Source organism: Cheilinus undulatus, linkage group 11 (assembly GCF_018320785.1).
Source record: "Cheilinus undulatus linkage group 11, ASM1832078v1, whole genome shotgun sequence".
NCBI lineage: Eukaryota > Metazoa > Chordata > Actinopteri > Labriformes > Labridae > Cheilinus > Cheilinus undulatus.
The window spans coordinates 7,084,328-7,108,536 of record NC_054875.1 but is presented as its reverse complement, the minus strand read 5'-3'; the positions used below and the strand labels follow the sequence as shown (position 1 = coordinate 7,108,536).

General features: G+C 38.1%; 1 protein-coding gene across 1 annotated transcript in view; it reads left to right on the top strand.

The window, feature by feature from the left end:
* Nucleotides 1–617: 617 nt before the first annotated feature.
* The window catches only part of LOC121517260 (vitamin D3 receptor A), a 140,249-nt gene continuing 116,657 nt past the window's right edge, over nucleotides 618–24,209 (top strand). Inside the window, exons 1-2 of the mRNA XM_041798904.1 lie at nucleotides 618–712; nucleotides 1,667–1,820. The gene's annotated coding sequence lies outside the window, so the exon portion shown is untranslated. The remainder of the gene's footprint in view (nucleotides 713–1,666; nucleotides 1,821–24,209) is intronic.

Sequence of the window (24,209 nt, the reverse complement as noted above, 5' to 3'; positions counted from 1 at the left end):
TCTTGACATATACACTTTGGACATAGATCAGTGGGTTTGAGACATGTTTTCACTAACTTCTCATGTTCTTTGTACGCGTATACTATCAGTTACCACCAGTTTCTAGGATCAGAAACAGAGAGAAGAGGAGGCTGGAACTTTCATATATTATGTATAGGTAAATCATTAATAAATCATAATGTGAAAAGTGGAATTACAATGTATATTTAACTGAAAATTTCAACATTGCAAACAGACACATTTGCACAACACACAATTTTGATAAATATTGTAAAAGAATGTTTTATTTCTTCCTCACATCCCTATAATTTCGCTGAATAGAGAAAGCCAAATGCCTTGGATATCACGAGCTGGAGAGTCTAAGAATTCCCAATTTTATTTTATGTAACATGTATTTATTTTTTTAATTTACTTTATTATTCTAATGTGTTTATTTGGGCTATCTGCAACGTCACGACACACCCCTATATGGTAAGGAGACAGCTGTAGACTGAGCGCAAGACTGACAGACGTCTGGGCCAATGTGAGCAGACTATTTTCTGGAGTGGAGAGCAGTGATTGGCCAGTTTTGGGATTATATATGTATAGATATGCCTGAGTGCTAAACCGTGGGGGCGGGACAATGGAGTAGTGCAGTCCATCTATGTTGATACAGATCTAAAGAACTGGACTAACCGAGTGTGTGCTTACGTTGCTCTTCACATGGACTAATGTAAGTTATTTAGCTCTGCTTAGACTCATGAGAGTGTAGTGAAATATCTTGCAACATTGTACTATCGTTGTAGTTTCACTCTTTTCGTGTCATTTTGCTGAGAAGTGCTTTCAGGCCGTGTGGCACACGCGCTGTTCAGGCCAGCAAAGTGTGCTGCCGTTAACGTAGCGTTCGTTAGCTGTTGTTAATGCTCTCTAGCGGGCTGCAATGTTTTGACATGCCGCTGACACAAACAATGCCTCGGTGTAATGTTACTGTCATTCGGACATTGGGTGGCTATTTGACAGCCTTCCTGTCGGTGTAGCACAATAACACAAACAGTGTGCGATTACTAAATGTTCATTAAACTATTGGTAGCTTTATGTCTACGCTGGCGATTTTGTAAGCTAGTGTCCGAGCCCCGTTAACGGTCGGTCCGCTCGCGTGGAGGAAGGGGACAGCGAAACCCCATTTAAATAAGAGGGGAGTGAATATGGCTGCACATATTGGCAAATTTACAAAAGTAGTAAGGAGAATTCAGACATGTTGTCAATTGTTTGGACCCTCTATTTGGTCCGGCATTGTTTTGACATCAAACAAGCGCCTTTTCCTCCAGCATTACCAGTGTATTAACACCGCCGAGGGTTACAAACAGTGTAAACGGTAATAATTACAAAAAGTGCAGCAGGCATTTATACCTTACTTCGTATTTGTGTTTTTAAAGTAAATGCCTAATATGTCTAGTTTGTTAAAGGGATGTAGTCAAGGTCTAAAATCTTGTTCACAGTGGTGTTTACTTCTACCAGAGCAAGGCAACTATTGAATTGCCAGATTTATTGAATGACGTTTGGCGTAACATAGTGTCCATGCGAGAAATAACTGGACGTCATCGGAGCTCTACTCAGTCCCCAGCCCCCCGACACTGGCGGTTAGATAGCCCTGCCTCATCACTCCTCCTTTCTTTTCTCTTGACAGTTTTGTTTTATGCCGAGGAAAAGTTTTTCAGCGTGGGGAAATTGTTAACAAGCCGCCGTAAACTCCACTGGCTCCGAAAATCTGGCGCCCTGGCTCCAACATTTTGGGCCCCCCTCTGCTACTACACAAAGTGAAGGTTGATATGCCACATCAGGTAAGAATTAAACCTACTTGGCTGTCTTGTGTCAGATACGCTTCTGTTTTGTTAGCATGTGATGATGTGATGTTGCTAGCAGCTGCCCTCTTTGTTTCCTCGCCCCAGCACGTTTTTTTTTTTTACGTGCGTTGAGGCCACATGGCATTTCACATTGCAGATTCATTTCGCATTTCAGCACAACTTCTAAACCAGGTTCTGTTTTGTGCATGGTGTTATTGTTAAAGGCGGGTGCTTCCCTCCACATTCCACATGTGTATGCCTGCCTGGCTGCTGCAGGGCCAGTGCGCAAATCCCTGCAAATCCAAAATCGCCGATAGGAAAATAAACTGAAATGGAGGTCTTTGCGCTGCATTGTATTAGCATGGATATATGGCTGCGTTTGCAAACAGGACAGATGTGGTTGTATAGTAGTCTTGCATGCCTTCATTCTTGGAGGCTGTCAGTCTCAGGGGGGCTGCAGGCGGTGAAGACAAAGGACAGATCAGCATGGAGCTAAGTGGAGGAGAAAGGACCTGGGTGGATGGACTTCAATTAGTCCCTACAGTTAAGTTTACTTTATTTCAGTTGAATAGATAAGCATCGCAGGTAAATGCAACAGCTGAGCTAGAGAACTACCTGTTAAGGTTTCAGAGGTCCTTGAATACATAACACAATATATATACAATTGTAAAAGGCAATAGAATAAGTGGAAACTGGCTGATGTGGTTTGGAATTATATTTTTGCTCTATCTCTAGAGTTTCTAATGGACCAGGCTTCCTGACTTCATACTCTTTGCATTAAAACAGTTCTCATGGACTATTAAGTTAATATGTGAAGCTGTTGGTGTGGGCTACAAGTGGTGGTGGAGCTTCGTTATAGGGGATGATATAGGGCAAGTGAGAAGTTGCATTTATTTAAAGGTTATTTCCATTTCAGTATGTACATTTACCAGATAGCCAGAGTAAAAGATCTTAATTTTATATATTAATTTTCAGTGCTTGCTTTGTTAAAGTTGGCCATTTAAGGGGTTATTCCACCAACATTTTCCATCTGCTGCACATAACTGATATCATGATGTATCAGCACTGTTACATGCAGAGCATTTTGATAGTAAAGACCACCAGGTTCCTGCTGTAGTGTACTCGAATTTTTCTGCCCCCTTATGTTGATGGTCTGTTAGTTTTGGAATAGACAACGCAAGACAAGTAACATTTGGTACTGGCATAAATTATAGATATATCCACTTTCAAATATAGATATTCAGTAAAAAAAATAAAAAGTTGTAGTTTTTGGATTGCATGCCTAGTAAGCAAATTGCATTTTAACAGTCAAACCAGTGCTACATCTGCCTCCTTGAAAGCTACAGACAGCACTGTAGCAACTTGCTCACAGACAGTGAGGTCTGCAGTGGGCTAAACAAAACCGTTCCACTGTTTATGGACCTAACTTTCAAATTAAAATAAATTTCCCTAATAAAACAACAGGTTTTCTGGCTGGTTCCCTAAGATTATCCTGACAAAGTGCTGTAAATGACACATGAGTAAAGCTTTCTTCTCAATTGGCAAAAATTAAATTAGCTGTAGTTCAGACCTAAAACTTCATTTCTTAAAACAAACTTTAAAGTTTAAGGAATTAGGATGGAAAAAAGAGAAGAACTTAAGCTGAGGTAGGTCTGAGGGTTCTGCTGAAAAACAGGGATGGGAGATTTGGGGAGAGACGTGTGGGAAAGGAGCCGCAGGCTGGAACTGAACCTACGTACATGGTGCCATCTGCACCCCGATAACTCCAAACACCAAATGCTGATCAGTCTGACTGACTTAAAGCAGGATCATTTTTTGGCCAGTGATTTAACATTTTTATTTTATTTGAGGACATTGCCATTATTTTTCTTCTTGTGGTTATTCTGTGACTTTTAGGAGACAAATGGAAAATACTTCTTGGGCAGAGAAAATTGATGTTGATATATGGTGTATACAAGCAACCTGCAGTCCTGAAAAATGAAGCCAATGCGGAAGTGCAAAAAATTGCTATACCGCAAGCGTCCACTTGAGGCTGGCTGCAGGAACACCAGAAGTTTCGTCTGGACATGTTAAACAGCCGGTTTTGACACTAGAAATAAACTGGTTTACAGCCTGGTTCAAAACACCAAACATGTCTCATTAGCTAGTCTTTTATTGTGCTCCCACTGTATGGGGGGTGAATTTTTTTGTACCACAATCATTTGGATTATATTTAGGATGAAAGCTGATTGGCGCATCTCATTTGATTGACAGATAGCTCGGCAGGCAGAGGCTCCGTTTCTGTCAACCAGAATGCTAGCTAGCAGGCTGACAGGAAGTCGCGCTTAGTGGGCGGGCCGTTAGGTTGATCCAAAGTTCTGTTGAGACCATGATTTCAATATGGAAGCTTCCAGGGATTGGCTTCAAGAGCCGTTTGAGTCTGCCCATTGTAAGCAGACGACTGATGTCACATGGGGTTTGTCCAATTCTTTCTACAGTCTGTGGGTGTAAACCAAAATGAGTAGAATCCTTTTTTAAGTAATGTAACTAAATGATAAAGATTCCTCCATGCACAAAAGTGCTTGGGAATTTTACAGTTAGCTTCAGCGACAGCAGAGGATGACTAAGTTGCTGTCTAGTGAGTTAATTTGAATCAAGATTGAGATTCACTTCCTGTTTTAATGCCACATCTATGGTGATATCTGATGGGGATGTCTTTGATTCATATTGATCTCCTCTGTTATGAAAACCTGGAGTTGCGCTTTAAAACAGGAACAGTCTTTTTGTGTCTGATTTTATCTGCAAAGCCTTGAAGGAATGGCAGAATACAGAGTTAAAGACTGATTCAGGAGGAACATGCAACTTTGTTCTGACTTGTATGAACTGACAGAGAACTGTTTACTTGTCTTGCAAACCCATTAAGGTTGGGCACTTAGAGTGCATGACATGTAAATAAATACAATCTATCTGTTAATCTTATGCACCCTGTAGTGGCACATTAAGTATCACTTCTACTGTTGATTACTTTGCATACCCCAGTAAAATGAGCATATTATGAGGCCATCCAAATTTGAATGATTGATGTTAATATTTGGACAGTGCTTAAAGTTTGATTCTCATTGTACATGTTACAGCTGTTGCATTGAATCCCGTGGGTTTATCAGATACTCGGTAAAAGCAACTATCAAATTATCAGTGTTGCATGTAGTGCTGAGAAAAGAAATTTCAATTTTTCAATGTTCTGATAATTGAGACTATGTAAAAATCATCTTTTCTTTAGAAATTATTGTCTTATTAAATGATTCTTCTTTTTATGCATTTTTCTTCAAAGTTCATGTTTGAATGAAACCCCCATCTTGCTTTAATAAGAACAGCTGCCTATAAAAGTTTTATTTAAAGAGCAGTATTAGGTTTAAGTATGGACTTTATGCATCTTTATGTATGCCTTCGTTCAGGTTGACAGTTATTCCCTTGAATCAAAAAGAAACTGAAATGATATTCTGGGCTGTTTTTATCCCACAGCATCTTACATCTTTGACTTTTTGCATTTCATGTAAAAACACTGCTTTTGCTGCACTTCTGTGTTTCCAGCTTGTTGCTGACCTCATAGGGATGTTTCCAGTCTCTTTTATCCTAGTGTTGTCTCTGCTGAAAATGATGACAGACCATCAAAGTATATGCTGGGATAAATTGGTTCAAAGGTGACCACAAGATAAGAAAGTTAATGTTTTATTTATTGAAGAACATGCAGTTTTATTTTTCTACATTGTGGTTTTGTTTCACCATACGAACGTTTGCTTGTTTTGGCACATTGTGATTTTACTGGGCTGCTGCTCTCCTGTGTTGTGAGTAAACACACCATGCTACACCCTGCAATAACATGAATCACTGACCACTTACCTCCCACTGTTGTTCACTAGAACACTCTATCTGAGAGAGGGTAGATATTGTGTTTATAGTAATATACACTTTTATTTTTAAAGATTGACATCACAAATTGGTTCACAGTGAACCAACAGTTTGTGAAGGTGCTATTATTTTGAAACGGTTTGTCAGTGAGTGCTTAGTCTCTTGAAAGGAACAATCGCTGTCACTTTACTGTGTTGATTCCTTCATCGAAAAGTTCCTCCCACCCACCTATTACCTCAGTGGGATACAAAAGGTCTTTTTCAGTAATGAGGACTTTAGTGGGGCACATTGTGCTCAGGAGGTTTGCACTCTGCTGAGTTACAGGCAGGTTGTAAAATGATAACAGATGCATTGGGGCCTCAAGGTGCAGCACATTATTTTGAAATGTAAGCTAATTCCTGCCAATATGAAATACATGTGTGCATATGAGGGCATGCGAACGCCGTCATAGTTTTTACATTGGGGTCTATGCTCTCCTAAATGTGGCTGCTCAGTTAAACGTCTCCAGTGTGTTAGTGGAGTGGAGTTCATTGAGTTCATAGTTGGAGCTGCAGCGTTCTGCCTTAAAAGCTGCAGCAGTGCTGCTTGTTACAACACAGAAACACAATTTGTTGAACTACTATGATTGATTTAATGGTATGTATGATTTAAGTCATCCACAAAGCATCTGTTGTTTTTTTTCTCAACTATGTATTCTGATTCTAAACCTGATCGCGGTTTGCTCAGCAATACTGATACAACGCTGGATAGCACTGTGTTTCATTGAACATGATGTGCAATATCTCTGTCGTTCAGTCCTACAAGTTTGGTAATTTAATTTATATATTATTTATTTCTTTAATTACCTGCACTTTGCATGCAGGCTGTTTCTAAAACATTGCTCTTTTTTTCTTTGTGTACCAAGTGTTTTTTGACTCACTACTTTAGTCTTGCATATATCCCTTCTTTTATTCCATATTCTTATTTTCCTCATCATTTCTTCCCACTATGTTGTGTATAAAGTAACTGTAAGGACAAAGTGTCCCTCTGGGGTAGTATTTCTGATTCTGAAAATGCATGCAAAATGCAGCGTGAAAAAGTCTTCGAGCTTTTGGTAGACAGTTTTGTGAACTGTGTCCATGAAATCTGGGTGGGTACTATACTGTAATAAGGAGTTTGAAGAGACCTCCAAATTAAAGGCATTATTTGTAGCATGGATGAGTCTTGTTTTATCTTTCATGGCTTATTTTAGTATTTTACCAGTATTGATTTTTCAGGGTCGATAGACAGTATTAGAACTACATGAGACCAGTATATGTTGAACTGGTATGCATTTTAAAGGAGCCATGTAATTTCAGTGTTATATTGTACAACGTGTCATAAAAAACTAGATGATTCAGTTTCTAAAGATTAAAAAGGCCAATTACTTGTATGATGTCCAGCCAATCAGATGTTGTTGTGGGAGGGACTTTAGGGAGACTGTGGAGGGTGCAGGGTGTCTTTCAGGTCTAAAAAGTCTGAGAAGAGGCTAAATCAATTAAGCCAGGGATGTCAGACTCAATCACAGCAGGGACCGGATTCTGAACTTGGGTCTAACCTGAAGGCCTAACAGGGTCAATATTTAACCATAAAATGTCAACTTCACACCGCTTTCCACATTGTTATGCTAATGACATTTTTCTCTTATTTTCCTAAATATTAATACAAATGACCGTCAGAATATTTTTCAAGTCATCAGCCGTTAGAGCATAATTCAAATGTTTTTGAACAAACTTCATAATGATAACCGTTATTATTATTAATTTTTTAAAATAGTAGTTATTGGAAAGCGATGTATTTTCTTCAGAAATGAATTATGGGGGTAAGAACCTTGGCACTGACTATAAATGATTTTGCAAATAAAAGGTTAACATGATAAGTTAAAAACTCAAATTCTGAGATAAAAGTCAAACTTATAAGTTTAAAAGGTAAAAACATGATATTTAAAGTTAAAATAATGTATTTAAAAGGCAAAATATGAGATAGAACACTAAAACCATTAATTTTAAAAGTCAAAACCTGAGATAAAAGTCAAAATCATGAGTTTAAAATGTCAAAATATGAAATAAAATTTAAAATCAAATGTTTTTAAGGTAAAAAAAATGAGATACAGTTTAAAGTAAGGAGTTGAATAAGGTCAAAACATGAGATAAAAGTCAAAATCATGATTTTAAATGGTTGACAAACTGAGATAAAATTAAAAGTCATGCATTTTTAAGGTAAAAAAATGAACTAGTTATAATTAGGAGTTGAAAAAGGTCAAAACATGAGATAAAAGTCAAAGTCATGACTTTAAAAGGTCCAAATAGGATTTAAAATGAATAATCTAAAAGGTAAAAATATGAGATTAAAAAGTCAAAGTTATGAGATTTAAAAGTTAAAATATGAAATAAAAAGTTAAAACCATAACTTTTAGTCATTAGTGTGAGATGCAAAATTGTAAATATAGAGAAAACATGAATTTCGTCCCCATGTTCCTGACTTTTTATCAAATTATTTTTAATGTTTACTTTTTCTAATTTTTATAACTCAACAAGGATATTTTAAATCACCAAGGTAGCGTTCACATTTTTTATACTGGATGAAATCTGCAGACCTCATACATTCTAATGAAAATATATGATCTGGTGGGCTGGGGATGACTGTGCCACAGGCCGGATTTGGCCCCCGGGCCTTGAGTTTGACACCCGTGAATTAAGCAAAAGTTAACTACTTTACTTTTAAATAGTATTAAAAGGTCTAGAATGCAAGACCATAAGGTGTTAAATTTGTAGCTGTTTTCATTTTTTTATTTGTTGAAAGAGCTTGTGGGCAACTTTTCTGCTTTGTTTTTAAGCACAATTAAGATTCTGATGAAACTCCACCAGATCCAACATTGGTGTGCACGATTGTCTAGATTTTGGCCTGTTGAGCTATCAGTGCATCCTTGAAACTCTTCTGTGTCCCCAACTAGTAAGTTCACTTTGTGATGGAGTGATGTGTGCATGTGAATTATAGGTAAATGCATGTTTACTAAGATGGATTTGAGGAGAGAGTGTTGTAGCTGAGGCTGCGGCTGGTACTTGTTAACATTTTACAAGATTTGGGGGAAAAAACAAAGCAGCTTTGCAGTGAAGCTTTTGCCTAGTGTAATACCAGCACCGAGTCTGTTAATGATAGCATAATAGCATCTCATTGAAAGCTTTATTTGCGTACTTGAATAACACATGCTATCTGAATTTTCTTGACTATGTTGTCACATTTTTATCTGAAAATCTGCACAAAACAGGCACATGAATATGTCACCAATGTAACTTGTTAGAAATTGAAGATGTAGCATAATGGGGTTTTCAAATCTATTGAGAGGGTCTTGATAAAGGTCTTAAAATGTATTATATTTAATGTCAGATTTTCTGTATGTGTCCTGGAGTATAAACAGAGCTGGAGTGTGGCCAAAGTAGCACCCTTTTAAATCAATTGATTTTATTGGTGATCTCTATACAAAGTTGCCCGTATAGATAACTGGCCAAATATTGCCCCCTTAAGTCAGCAAGGTGGATAACCTGTTGACCCCTATCCTGTTTGTTATCTATTACAGTTCTGTAATGATTAATCCATGCATTGCCCCCCATAAATTGATCACAGACAATTTTTTTTACTGATTTACTTTTTGTAGTTTATTTACTTAGCTGATTCTGGCCTTCAACCAATGATCAAATATTTTACTGTTTCTTGACATTTCCGGCTTGAACTTGTTGATCAGTTTAGATAAAAATTGATGCTTTAACAGCAATGATACAATTATCAGAATTATAATCAGTCCTGCTTAGTGAACTGTGACATCAAGCACAGTAGGCTGGTATATTATGAAAGATTCAGGGAACGGCTACTTGGTTGACAACAACCATGACTTTTTTTTTTTTGAGAACAAACAAATCTTTACTCCCCCTCTGTATAAACCTTTAAATTTCTAACCCCCAGCGCAGAATGTCACTTTTGACCTACTTCTGGTTTGACTGTCTTCAAGCTGGATGTGCAGGATTTCTGGGGGCGGAGTGTGTTTTGCATTTCCATGAGATACAGAGCACGCCATTTGCCAATGTAAGTGAAGGCAGATGGATGACATGGTTGTGTGTTGATTATGTCCATGCTTGCTTGATCGTTCCTGGGAATCACAGTGTCATTTAGTTATTATTAATGATAGATGTAGCATATTTTGGTGCTTGTTTTGTAGCGCCTACAAAACCATTTTTTCTCTCACCCAAATAAATAAGAATATAAGAGGTGTAACGGTTTCTGTATTCGTCCCAAACCTTGTCACTGTTCAGTGCACAACGAATACGTCTGGACCATAAAATAAAGAAAACAGAAAAAAAGGTGACAGTATTTACCTGTCAATCTTGGTGGGAGTAATGCTAATAAGTGTTTGCTAACCGCTCTTTAACCACTTACAAAGAAGAGGAAGTTGCTGGCACATCAACACACAAGAAGAAACTACGCTCCAGACTACCGCTGCTAGAGAGGCAGGGCAGCGAGACCCACTGTACACTTCTCTGCTCAACTCCACGCTGTTTTTTAAAAAGCCTCCGTCTGGGGAGCAGGTGGCCTAGTGGTTAAAGGCGCTCCCCATGTACGCGGGCGGCCCGGATTCGAATCCGGCCTGAGGCCCTTTACTGCATGTCTCTCCCCCACTCTTGACCCTGTTTGCGACTCTATCCACTGTCCTCCTCTATCTAATAAAGGCACAAAAATGCCCAAAAATAAATCTTTAAGAAAAAAACAAAAAAGCCTCCAGCTGTGACAGCAGAAAGGGTCGAGATTATTACTGCTGCTGATGCATTTCAAAGGCTACACGGACTGGTAGGAGTAGAGAAGAGCGACGACAAATGTGTTTTAGGTGCTCTGCTCAGACTCCGTTGTAACGTCCCCATCCTATGTTTACGTTCGCTAGTCTGGGATCCTTCACTGACCACCACAAGTCTGGATTTTACAAGATTAACCATGGCACCAGCTTTTTAATAAAAAACGGTGTTACAGCACACCTAAAAAATCCTAAGTATGATGCACTGCTCGATAAAGCACATATTTTAATTTACATATTATGTTGTGTTTATTTTTTGATTTTCAAACCAGTAGATATAAGGTTGTTTTCTGTTTTGCTTTATACTTTGCATTTATTTTTGTTCCCCTCTTATTGTGTCATGTTTAATATAACACAGGCTGTACCAACTATCACTGATATCACTTAACATAGTCTTGGCCAGGACACTCTTGTAAATGAGATTTTGAATCTCAATGAGGCTTTCCTGGTTAAATAAATCTAAATAAATAGTACAGCATCTGATGCTCTCTGTCCACTCTGCATCCATTATTTTTCTCTGTGAATTCAAGTTTCTTCTTGCTAAAAGCATGTCAGCAAAGGCTTTTATTTTGAAGGTGGAAATATGGACATGTGGTGCTTTGTGTTTTTGAACTCTTGAGGGCGGGATGTGTTGGGCTGCTTTGCGCTTCTTCACTTGTGCGCTATTGAGACACCTTAATAGCAAGTTGCTTGTGTTTCGGATGCATGCTCTTGCATAACCTACTCTATTAACTATGTACCCAAAAAAACAGAACAACACTTGAAATGTTTCATAAAAAAAAAAAAACAGAAGTTGCAGTCAATTAATACAAATCAAAAATAATCTGAAGAAGCCACAACCATAAATCCCAATCTTTAAAAAACACTCATGGTCATGTTTTCCTTATTTATTTGTTAATCTTTGTAGTTAGACATTTTTTACTAAGTGAACAACACATTCTAAAATCTTAAAATGAAACGCCTCCACAGACCTTTTGCAAGCACAATTCTGCGAATAAAAAGTACCTCCATTTTTCAAATACTTGTTCCTGGAAGTTCCCACTACGGCCTTTTGGTTGCACATTTTTGTGTGTTTTGTAGTTTCTGTTCTTTTTAAAGTTTAGACAAAGTTCAGTCAGCACTGGTGGCAGATTTAGAGGATCCCTTTGTCAGAGAAGCACAGGTTGAGTAAGCTGACCAATGATTTAAATCATTCCAGTGAAAGGATTTGTAACTTGTGTTTGTTTCTGGCCCCCGATCCTGATCTGAACCCCTCTTAACATTGGGAATCTGCCAGAGCTCTAATATCACATCAACTGATAATGTAAATGAACTTCCACAGTATCTATCACAGATAAATGTAGATAACCTTTGTTGGATTAAACAGTCAAAAGTGAGTTTCCTATTCCTTGAAGAGTACTTGATTCAATAAATTGACTGTTTTGTGTACTGCTCTATCCTATTGATAAAGCAGCAGTAATGCATTGATGCTTTTGACCTATTTTTCCCACTAAATTTTCACATTCAAGCTGAGCTGGAAGAACTATAGTGGGTCAGAATTTTACTTTTTCTCATACTAGACCATTAAAATATGCCAGGAATGGCTCCCCTTGATGAGAGCATCTCTGGTAATGTATCTAACAGAACTCATGTCCACAGCAAGCAGTACCATCATCCATCAAAGATTTTAAACTTAATACCCTCTTTACAGACAGGATATGAACCATTCAGTGCTGCAGAGATATGTGGAGATAGATTTGAAGTAAAGTGACAGTAGCAATAATCTCACTCTTCCATTTTTTGTTTTTGTCTCCATCTTTTGTTCTCCAAACTGATTGCTGCTCTGCACTTCTCAGTTCTCCTGTCATTCACAGGCCCTGTTGTCTTTTCTCTTGAATTTTCCCCTTTGTCTGCCGAACCACTGTGTTCACACCAGCCACTTTCTCTTCTGCTTATTTCGAACAAAACACATCACTCCCTGTGTGGTGGTGGTTTTGTTCCCAAAGGAAAAACCTACCAGACACCAGGTGTTTGCAGTGACAAAACGTTACGGATTTCATGAGCTTACTGGGGGTTGAATCAGCGTTGTTAAAAAGTAAATGAGAAAAAAGACATGTTAGGGTTGTGACATTCACATGTAACAGATGACTCCTTTTATATTGTTTCTTTACTCCTACAGCTGCCTCCTCTTCTCCTCCTCCCTCCTTAATGTGAACAGGGGCTAATGGATTCCTTATGAGGTGTAATTGTGTAGCTACAACATGAATGTAGTCGAGGCTCTGGTGTTGTGGCTGGTGTGATTAGGTCTCGTTTGAAGGCCCTAAGGGGCTTGGCGAGATAAACGTCAATAGCGGCTCACCTCTCTGTTCGAGGTCACAGGCTACTGTGGAAGCTGTGCTTATAGAAATACATGTTCTAATGGTTCAACAACGCAGTGACTCTGTGGTGGTAAAAAGCGGCTGAAACCACATGAGATCATTGGGTTCGAGGTACACAGGGTGGTCAGGGTGAGCATAACACAACACGGACACTCCTAGGGTTAAGTTCCAGTTCCCAGGAGGTTAAAAGATACCTAAGATTGATAATATTAAACAGGTAAGGATTTTAATGGAGTGAACTTCTCAAAGTTTATTCTAGGCATGTGTGTTGGATAAATGAAATGTAATGTTTTTCTTCATGTCAACCGATGTCAGTAGCAGATGTTTAGCTGTTGTTTCAATTTCATGCTGGTCATGAGCAAGAGATTTATTGTTGGGAAGAAGATATGAACTGAACCTACACAGGTCTGTTTAAATGGTTGTATGAGAGAAAATGATGGTGGGAGTGTTACGATAAAGAAAAATCCTTGGCATCTGTATCATCTATCTAAATCCTTGGTTCTCAGCTGGTGGTTCAGGACCTAAAGGTGGGTTGTGAAGCCATTTTCAGTGGGCCATACATGTGTACATGGAGCCTGTGGCTTCTTTCCTGCATGTCTCTTCCCCACTCTCTCATCCCTGTATCAAACTCTATCCACTGTTGTCCTTAAACGGTTAAATCCGTTTAGCAAATTAGCTGCTACATGATTTATGAGTAGGTTAAACCAATTACCTATGATTTCCTATTAACACTGGCTAAAAATCCTGGTCTGTAGCTGTTTCTCAAAGCCAGGGAAGGATCCTCGAACGGCTGTTTTTCAAGGATACTATGTCATCGACTGCCAATCGGAGGACTGTTCCAAACTCGAGGATCCTCGAAAGTTTTCCAAGGACTGAGTCCTTCAAACAGAGGATTTCCAGGGATGCACATGTGTATCCTCCACTTGCAGGAATTACCCACAATCCAAAGCGCATTGTTTTCCTTCAAATAAAAACAAAATAATAATAATATCAGGAGAAAGCCAGGTCCTAGTGTGTTCAATACACTTTTAAATGTCCTGTTTCCATAGTAAATGTTGTCATCATTATTTCATATCATCAAAGTAAAGCTGGACAGGTCAAAGTAGTTCCATATTATACGATTGTATTGTAGCATTATATTATGTGATTTAAAACGATCAATATGATTATATGATCATATTATTATATATATTATGATTATATGATGCTGTGATAGCTTATTAGACGGCACAGGGTAAAACTTGTGAAAGTTGTTTGTACACGTCCCATTTTGATTTCTGCCGCCGCCGTGTATATGGGCGTAACCCTTCCTATGACGTAATCACACACTCTTTGCTTGCCTTTTCCAAATGTGTGTTCAAGAATTGCCAGGGAAGACGGCCCTCACCTCCAATGGTCCTGACACAACGGAAGAGTCTTTGACTTTGAGAAACAGCTAATGTGCTCTTTTAAACTATAATGAACCTCCGCTCACAAGAGGCCGCTCTAGCTCAGTTAACGGCCACTGCCTTCCTGTCTGAGCTTTCCCCTGACACTTCACCGAATGTAGATGCTCAGCGGTGGATTAGTAGTTCACGTGTAGTAGGAACAGAGCAGTATGACAGTTTTCTAAGCCGTAAATGGAAATAAGGTGGTATGTGGGCTATTGTGGGTTGAACTCGCCTAACTACTTAGCTGTAGTGAAAAGAAGCCACCTATTTAAGCATGAGAGTAGTCTGCGAAGAGGAAGAAAGGCTGGCGGAGCTAGCTGCTAATGTTAGCCACATTGTACAGAGTATATCAGGCTCACATCATGCCCTCTGCACAACGACCCCGTGAGGAATTGTAGTGTATTAAAGTGTTTATCATAGAACTAATACCAGATTTTAGAAGTTTGATCCAATTCTAGTACAATTCAAACACCATTGACAACCGTCTGGAAACCTTAGCGATGAAAATGTAAATCATAGTCACCTGATTCCAGGTATTTCTTGTTCATTATGACCAAAATCTGCAGGAAAACTCTTACACACTGACCTGATTTCACAAATAAATGGGCTGTTGGCAATTTAAACAGTGCCTCTTATCTGATCTATTTCTGTTTGTGACATCAGTGTAACTTAAGCTTCTGTAAGAGATGCCAAAATGATAGAGAAGCAGAGATTTCGGCCACTGCCAACTTGTGAATTTGAATGGACCACTACTTCCCTTTCTCTCGCTTGTGGCAACTTTTAGGTTTCTTTGTAGTTCCATTTGAACTACTTTACTGCCAACTGTTAAGAAATCCAACATATCATTTTAAAACGTGGTTTTGAGGAGTAATAAAGATCAACCGTTATGACAACCCCTAATAGAACTATTCTTTTTCTTAGTTTACTTCATGAGTTTGATATGGTTAAGTGTAATTATCATGCTCATACTTTGCTTCACATTAAACAATAGTTTTAATTTATCTTATTGTGATTATCCATGCAGTGTGCCCAGAAACTGTAACAATTAAAAAAAAAAAAACGCATGCCTTTCTTATTTCTCATCTTTTCCATGAGCAGTTAAGCCAAATCTTTACAAATTCAATTGTTTGTAACTTGCAGTGTTGACCTAGCTCTCCCTCCAGGCACAGATCTAAGACCATCCAACCCCTCATGATGCTCATCAGCATCTATTTGAACTGTCAGACTGACTTAAGATAAAGCACAGGCCCACTCCTCTTTGAGCAGGGATGTGCAGGGCTTAATGTGACCAGAGAGAAGCTTAAATGCTTAACATGAGTCTAAAATCACCCACAGTGTGTCTGGGCTGAGAAAACTCAGACAGGAGATCATAATCACCTTTTAGGTGACACACAGACATGCACCAAAGTTTTCTTAGAACTGTAGCCTGTCTTATCTAAAACAAGACTGAGTGTGCTGCCCCACTTAATAGTATGATGGCATCACATTTAGAAACCACATTCTTTATTAGCTTGTATTCAATGGTTTACTGAAAGGCCATTAGCTCAAGATAACTGCGCTATTATAGAGTTTATGAGATAAAAGAATGGAAGGGAATTGTGAAATTGACATTTAACATTATCTTCAACTATTTCTTTACTCCCTGCAATAGTTTAGAGCAAATTCTGATTAGGTTTGGGTTACTACTCATATAGCCGTGCATGGTTACCCTGACTTGTGCAATGCAATCATGGAATTACCAACAGCTTTACTGATATTTTGTTTTTTAGATAATTAAAAGATTTCTGTTTCAATTTGACCCACCAAGACACTGTACTATTAATAACCCTGCAAATCCTAGTCCTAACGCTGATGAAAGATTTGAAATTGTGACTTTGTAACGCGTTCTGATCCAGGGGTTACCAGCCTGTAAATCATAATCTACTGGTAGGTCTTTGAGACAATACAAGCAGATTTTTAACACTACATGTGCATAGGTTTAACTCTGATTTTTCGTCCATCATCTCTTTAGAGAACAGTGGTGTCTTATATGAAAATATTAAATTATGTATTTTTGTTTCAAAGTCAAGCAAAAGAAAAAGAGACAAGACAAAGCTGACAGTCTTGAACAGAATTTGCCATATTTCATTTTAGTCCAGCACATGGCTAAAATAGTCAGTGCACACCATAAAACGATATCAATGGAAAGGTAGATATTAGTTTCTTTTATCACTGAATTATGGTTGGATTTATCTATCTGGCTAAAAAAGCATTTAAATTGCACTTAACTGACTAGTCTTGGGCGGAGAACATGCTCAGGAAAGAGTCAAATTTATCCCAGGGTCCTTGTGTCAGTGGGTTAATGATAGGAGGCTGGTGCGCTGAATAGTGTTGCTAATGTTAGCAGCTAGCTCTGCCAGTCTTCGTTCCTCTTTGCAGAGTGGTATCATGTTTCATGAAGTTACTCATCACTTTGGTTGAGTAGTTATACATGAGTATTACCCTCAACAGCCCACAAACATCCTTATTTCTTTTTTTTTTAAATTCTAAACAGCACCATACTGCGCTGTTCCTATGACACACAAACCACTAACTTCTCATGTTTATACTGGCGAAGAGCAGAGGGAAAGCTGTGGATGGCAGGCAGCAGCCACTAACTGTATCTACAACAGCTATTAGTAGCAGGAGACTTCATTACAGTTTTAAAAGACAATTAACCAAGATTTCAGGCCTAAAATATTAGATAACTTACTCATAAATCTTACACCGTCAAATTTTATATCTGATTTTAACTGTTGAGCACACCAACTGCAAGCATCCCTACTAGGTACATTGACACAAACTAGGATTGTAATTCCATCAGTGGTTTTTAGGGTTTTCTAAGTAGTCTGTTTGATTATGGCTGTTTCATGCAATACTTTGGCTTGAATGAGGCTGAAACATTAAGGCATTTACTAGGATTATTTAAACTGACTAAAACAGTCCATCAACAGGGGATACAATCATTTCCTGATGCTCCAGTCACCACACTCTCCTGCCTGTGGTGCAGTTTAAAATGATTTATATTTCTGTAAAGTTATGGGAGTGGTATGGCAATTGTTGCTCAAGGTTGGATAAGACAGTCTGGTCAACTTTTGCTTTGTGACTTGGTGGAAAAGTAGTGTGGGAAAGCCCTAAAATGTAACCGTTACAAACAAAGCAGGAACCTCATTACTACCCCGCTCACACGAACACAGGCTTTTAACATGAGATAATCAAAGTCTGCATGTGTTTCCTAATGTGAACAGCTAGCTCGTTGACATTGACTTCAATTTATAATTGGAATCAGACAAACCAACTCCATGCAGAAGATATTTCCAGAAGCTGCCTAATGTCACAATGTAACCATCACTGCCTTCTGTGGACAACTGCAGTCAGTTTCCATTGATTTTGAAACAGAGACCTATTAATTAGACTGATGTGAGCGTTAACTTGAACGTGTTTTACTGCCACACTTAAAGCATGACTGCCTCATTATTGCAGCCGACCATGAAACCTGGAGACGTGTATGTGTGCATGTGTGTGCATGTGTGTGATTGGTCTCTGGTGGGTTTGCAGCAGAGCAGGTACTTTTGAATGTCTCTGCTTTGTGGGCTCTGAGAGAACAGAGTTAGGAGTGACAGATCTGATGTGAATTTAAACATTAAATACACTGTGAGAAGTAGGGCTGGGCATTTAATTGCAAACTAGATTAAATCACAATATGGCCTGCTGCAATTTTCAAATCCCAGAAGTTGCAATATTTCTTCGACTTGAAATGTGTCAAAATACCAGTTTAATAAATCAATTTTTTTTGCAGCGACAGAGATTTTATGCATTTTATGCAAACATTAAAGTGTCATTTTTATAATAGTTTACAAAAATCCTCCTTTTTGTGTTTTATGTATGTTTTTCTTAATCAATATGAGTGACATAAAAATGATAACGTCCTTAAACAAAGCAAATCGCATCACATTTGCAATATGAGCAAAAATAGTTAGCTCATTCTAAATAAAACTGATAAAGCCTGGTGTTACTTCATGAAAGTCATACCCCAGCTGCAATCAGCTGATAGTCAGCCTCACCTCCTCCACCCCAGCCACCTCTTTTACAGCTTGAAGCTTATTGCACCCTCATATTCAGATTCGTGCTACTATGGAGTAATTGCTTCAGAAATAATTTCATTGTTTTCAATACACATGGTCCTATTTATGGAATTATTTAATGCTTATATGTAAAATGAACCCAATAATAATAGCATATTAAATCGCAATCGCAATATTTGGGAAAAAAATCGCAGTTAGATTATTTTTGCAAATTGTTCAGCCCTAGTGAGAAGCAGACTTGCATGCACAAAGTGTATGTTTTTGCTTTATAGTGATGGTGTGTTGTAACCATCACTAAGCATCATTAATTTTTGCAACAATATTTTTAAAACACTAATTGTACCAGGGAAGTAATGTCATCTTTGGTGTTTTATCAGTTAAAATGGCTAAAATCTCCATATGATCATTTTAAATGAGTGTTCAGCATGAGCTTCAGTTTGGCTGACTGCACAGTTTAGGCCTGATGGCCTGATTTTCACCCTGTGAAAATCCTTAGGGTGTTGTTCGATTCAAGTCTAGTCACAATTGATTATTTGTGCTAATAATACTCAAGTGTGTGGTATCAATACGATATTTTACTGCTCCTGTTTGAGTAGGATCCTCTCAAATCTCAAGTGATTCCAGATTGGGCTGCCTCTGATGGAATATCTGCAGTAGGCAGACCAGAGACCTGACAAACTAAGACCAGAACATCACCGACTGGGTGTTGCATACTTTTCCAGCTCACAGACATGGCTAGAAAAAAAACCCAGGATACTACCTTTAGCTGTTATGCTCTGAGATGTAACAGGCTGGAACAGTCACTCAAAGGATCTGATAGTAGCAGAGAATATTGAGAGTTTTAAACACAATCTAAAATGTCCTTTAATATTTCTGTCTGGCTTCCATGTTGTACTTAATATTTGTTTTTGTTGATCTTTATTCATTATCACTTTTATTTGCTCTTACTTTCAAAGATTATTTTTAAGGCTTTTTCTGCCTTTGTTTTGGTTAGAAAGAGAGACAGGAAAGAGAAAGAGAGGTGGGGTAAGAAATGCACCCATCAGTGCCGAGACTGGGAATTGATCTTGTGACCAGTCCATTGAGGACTATGTCTTTGTAAATTGGTGCCTGCTCCTGTATTCACATTTTAACATTCAGTTTTAATTTTTGTTTATTAATCATCTTTATACATAATTTTATATAATTATTTCTACTCATTTATTTTATCACTTGTTTTATAACGTAAGATTGTTTTAGTTCAGTAAATACATGTGATGCTGATAGAACAAAATCAGTGAGTAAATAAGTTTAGTATTGAAATAGTTCTAATCAAAATAATTGTGATAATGATTTTGCCAATTTCAAACAGCCCTAGTCTAGTGTGTGAAATATCATCCATTGTTAATACTTTACATTCTCATTATCCCTTCTTTTCCATCAGTGTCGTGTAAATAGGTAATTTTTTTAAACACTACTTTTAAAATTTCCATCCCACCTTTAGACGTCTCAGTTGAAATAATATAGTGCAATGATTTGAGGGACCAAATAGTCTTTGTCCTCAACAGATGAGTCAAATAGTTGATGTCCAGGAGGCAGCCTCTCCACTCTCTCGTGTGTCATCATTTGGAGGGTCATGACTTAATATGTAGGTTTCTGTATTTGCAGGGGAGACAAACAGGAAACATCTTGATAGACATTTGGAAAGCTAGATTTCCCTGAGAACAGACCCTTAGAAATGGGAAGGAAATACTATCATCTTGTGACAGTCGTAATTTAATAAGTCTCTCCTGAATTAGTCCCCTAACAACTCATCATATAGGAGGGAATCGCCTCAGAAATAGGCGGAAACATAAAACAGTGGTGAATGAGATTCAGCTTCTCAGCTCAGTCTTTCTGTGTCCGTCAGGGGCCCAGTGTAAGGGGCTCTCAGTGAGCTACTAACCCCTCTCAACCTTTTTTTCCTCTCCATTCCTCATTTTCTCTTTTTTTTCCTGATGCTACTGTAGCTCAGAGAGCGAGAGACAAGCCCACCGAGGGGGATTGGTTGTAACTCAGCGGGCCCCCCATAGAAGGCTCCACCCATCTCATCCTGTTTGTGGGACAATTAGTCATCCAAATGTGATGTGGATGAGCGAGCGCCGCGGTGCAGGCCCACACACACTCTCTAAAAGCGCTTAAAGTCAATACCCTTTATTACCACAGGCATAAATATTTCATGCCTCGCTGTCTTTCTGTAGTTTCTCCTTCCTGCCTGCATCTTTGTTGACACGTGTACACACTGACTTCAGATGCAGTGTAAATGTAGAACACCAGGCTAAAGCTGACGGTACAGGACCAAGCATGTCTCTGGCTCCTCCTTCACACTCGTGCTTTCTCATGGTTTCAATGCCAGCGTGCAGCTTTCTATAAAATCAGAGTCTTAAACGCACACAATAGGTAACCCATTTTCACCATGTAACCACATGTGTTTGTTCTGCTGATGTCTTCCAGATTTGTCAAGCTAAGAACGAAGTTTTACATTTTGTTGGGTGCTTTACTAAAAATAGCAGATCTGCATGACTTGTAGAAAAGAACACCCTGGACTATCTCTCCTTGCATGGAGATCACTAAACTGATGCCAGTATATCAATTTTGGAGTTTAAAAGCGTGTGCTTTTTAATGTTTTTTTAGTCTGCTCCTGTCTCCCTGGCACTTTTAAACTTAAACTTTCTTCAAGCTGGAAAATTAACTAAATGGTACTAGTATCTCTAATTGGTGTTTTCCAGTTGATTTATCATTTTGTTGTTACTTTAGGCTGGCTTAATTTAAAGCTTGGTATTAAAAATCAGTCCCATGCTGGAATAACAACTGTCTTAGAGAGTCTTAAAATTTGTGTCCTCAAACCTGGTTTCTTTTCTCTCTTAAATTATTAAACTTCCAGAATTCTTGACTATTTATATCTCAGTCTTTATATGTAGTTTTCTTACCTAGCAGCAAATAGTAATTTATAAATTCTAAAGACTTTAAGGCCTCCGCAGGCTCCAGAGAAAGCAAATATTTGCTGTGTGAACCACTGATTTATTTATCCAATGTCATAAATGATGGAACCATTAAAGCATGATGGGAACAGTGGCCCTGAGTACCTTTTTCATAAAGAAATGAACACAGTTCAAGCAAATAAACATGATTTAACAATTTGACAACACGTCATGTATGGCATTGCTTGTGGGATTAAGTTTTGCAGCAGTTATCGGGTTTTTTGTGGTATTTTGCAGGATGTGCTATGTTTCAGGATCTTTTGTGACACATGGAAGTGTTGCAGCCTGGCTTTTTCATGTGTTTGGATATGCTGCATTTGGTGTTGTTGCATTGTCAAGTGCAGTGATTCTAAGCTGGTCGGTTGGGACCCAGAAGTGGGGAGCTGCTCTCATTAGGTCATAAATTAAAGATGCATGGATTTTTTCAAATGTTCAATACACTGATATTTTCCAATTCATTTTAAGAGATACCAATATTCATACCAAGTGTTTCACACACAGAGACTACATTTGGGTGGGCCAGCAAGGTATATTTGCAACCACCCAGGTGTATCACCATCTACGTGCATGAGAGAGACATCCGCTCATAGATCCCTCCTACAGTATATGCACCTGCTGAAGTTTCTAAACTTTTCTGCAGCTCTTCGCTGCCAGTATGATTCCATACTCCTGAACATTAGGAATTATAGAATATCAATTAAACATTTCAAAGTGTTTCAAAGTGTATTCAAACAGCAAACAGAAATACTGTTAAATTAGCATTAAAATAAAAAATAAACATGACAAATGACTAGGCAGGATGGCAGTCCCTACCATCCAAATACAATGTCATTCTGCAGAAAACAGTGGATAGCTATGTCTAAATGTTCTGACCTAAACCTTCTGTCTTTAAAACACACTCTAAAGTTCAAGGAATGAGGATTAACAACAACAACAAAAAAATCAGCTAATGTAGATCTGTTGGTCCTTCTTAAAGCTGGTATTTATAGGGAATAATGGCTAATATGTAAAGCTGATATATCAGCAGAAATTTTATACCTGCTGATACCAGTAATTACCTTTTGAAATTAATAATTGCTGATACAATATCACACCTATTAGTGCAGGGCAATTCTTAGATTTTCATGTCAATCACAATTTTGACTATATTAACTCGTAATAATAAAAATAATCTTTTTAACCCCCCCCCCCCAGACACAAACACACACATATTCCTTATCTTTTAAGTGTTTTAATGTTCAATGTATGCATTCAGCCTAGATGTTGTGAAATCAGTGAGTAATCATGTTTTATTATTATCTCAGTATAATTTTAGATAATTGTGATGAACATTTTTGCCATAATTGAGCAGCCTTAATGCTGATAATATTATATATTATTACCACAAATAATGTTAACACAACTGTGTGTATGGAAAAGAAACTGTGGCAAGAAGTCTGACATGGAATCTTAAGTAGACATTCGTCAGTATATTTTATGCTGCTTCATTTGGACTAATTTCATCTTGGGATAACAAAGCTTGTTTGTTACATATTATCAAGGGAAATGGAGTAAATTTGATTTGTCCCGTCTCTTTGTTCGATTATCTGTTTCGTTCAATTATGTTCAAATTTCAGTGCATGAACATTTTAGGAAATTCACATTTTTGGATCATTCAAGAACAATTGATCTGGTCATTTTATGGTTTAGTGGCGTTACAGTATCGTTTTTTTGTGGTATGTGGTTGCGCTGCAGTGTCTGCATCTTTTGTGGGGTTTGCAGGGATTTTTCGTTTTCATTTGTAGTCATTTGTACATGCTGTGCATGACATATTAATTTCTGGGTTTATTAAATCAATTTGCATTTTTTTCATCCAAGTATTTTGAGCTCTCGGGTCCACACAGACTTAAATTTCAACTCAATATGCACATTATACAGCCTTAATGAAGAGTGGGGACAAGTTTCAGTAATAATGATATTATCAGATGATTGCTCTAACTGTGGAGCTACTTCAGGGGAATTAAAACAGTAATGTAAGGTTCTAGAGGTTAATGCTTGTGGAGATTAATTCAATGTTATTTTAATTTCACATTCCATCTCCTTTTTGTCATATCTTTCCTCTTTCCTCTTCTGATTCCTCTTTACATTTTCTTCCAACTGTGCTCATCTCCTGTTAGTCCATCGGCCTAAATACACGCCTTGTGTCTGTGTTTGTGGGTGTGTGGGCTGTATGATTATTATAACAGAGTCTAACGTTCTGCTTCTCTCTTTGGTGAAAGTGTCCTGCCTCCCTCTGGAGTGACCTGCACCACTTTGCATCATAAAGGATCACATGGAGCGGTGTAAAGAAAACAGGCTTCAGTCAGGATGTAATTATTGTGTTATGAAGTACTTCAGGTGCTTCTGTCCACAGTGAGTTTGCTCCTATATGTAATATAATTTGTACATTCTGAACACACGGTGGTGAGTACAGTATGTACAGTAGGATTACATAATGGGTGACCTCAATAATCCCTCCAATATTCATTTAAATTCACAGTCATGATTCTGTTAAAGTCAGCAACATTGATCACACTGTAATTCCGTGTTAATGATTTTTCTCTTTATTGTTGTGCTCTTGATTCTGTTGTTGGGCAACAAAATAATGATTCCATCTAATATTCAATACAGTCCATCCACCAATAGTCCTATTTGAGATCACAAGGGCTGGAGTTGATCCCAGCTGCTCACTGGCAGAGAGGTGGGGTGAATCCTGGGCTGAATGCCAGCCAA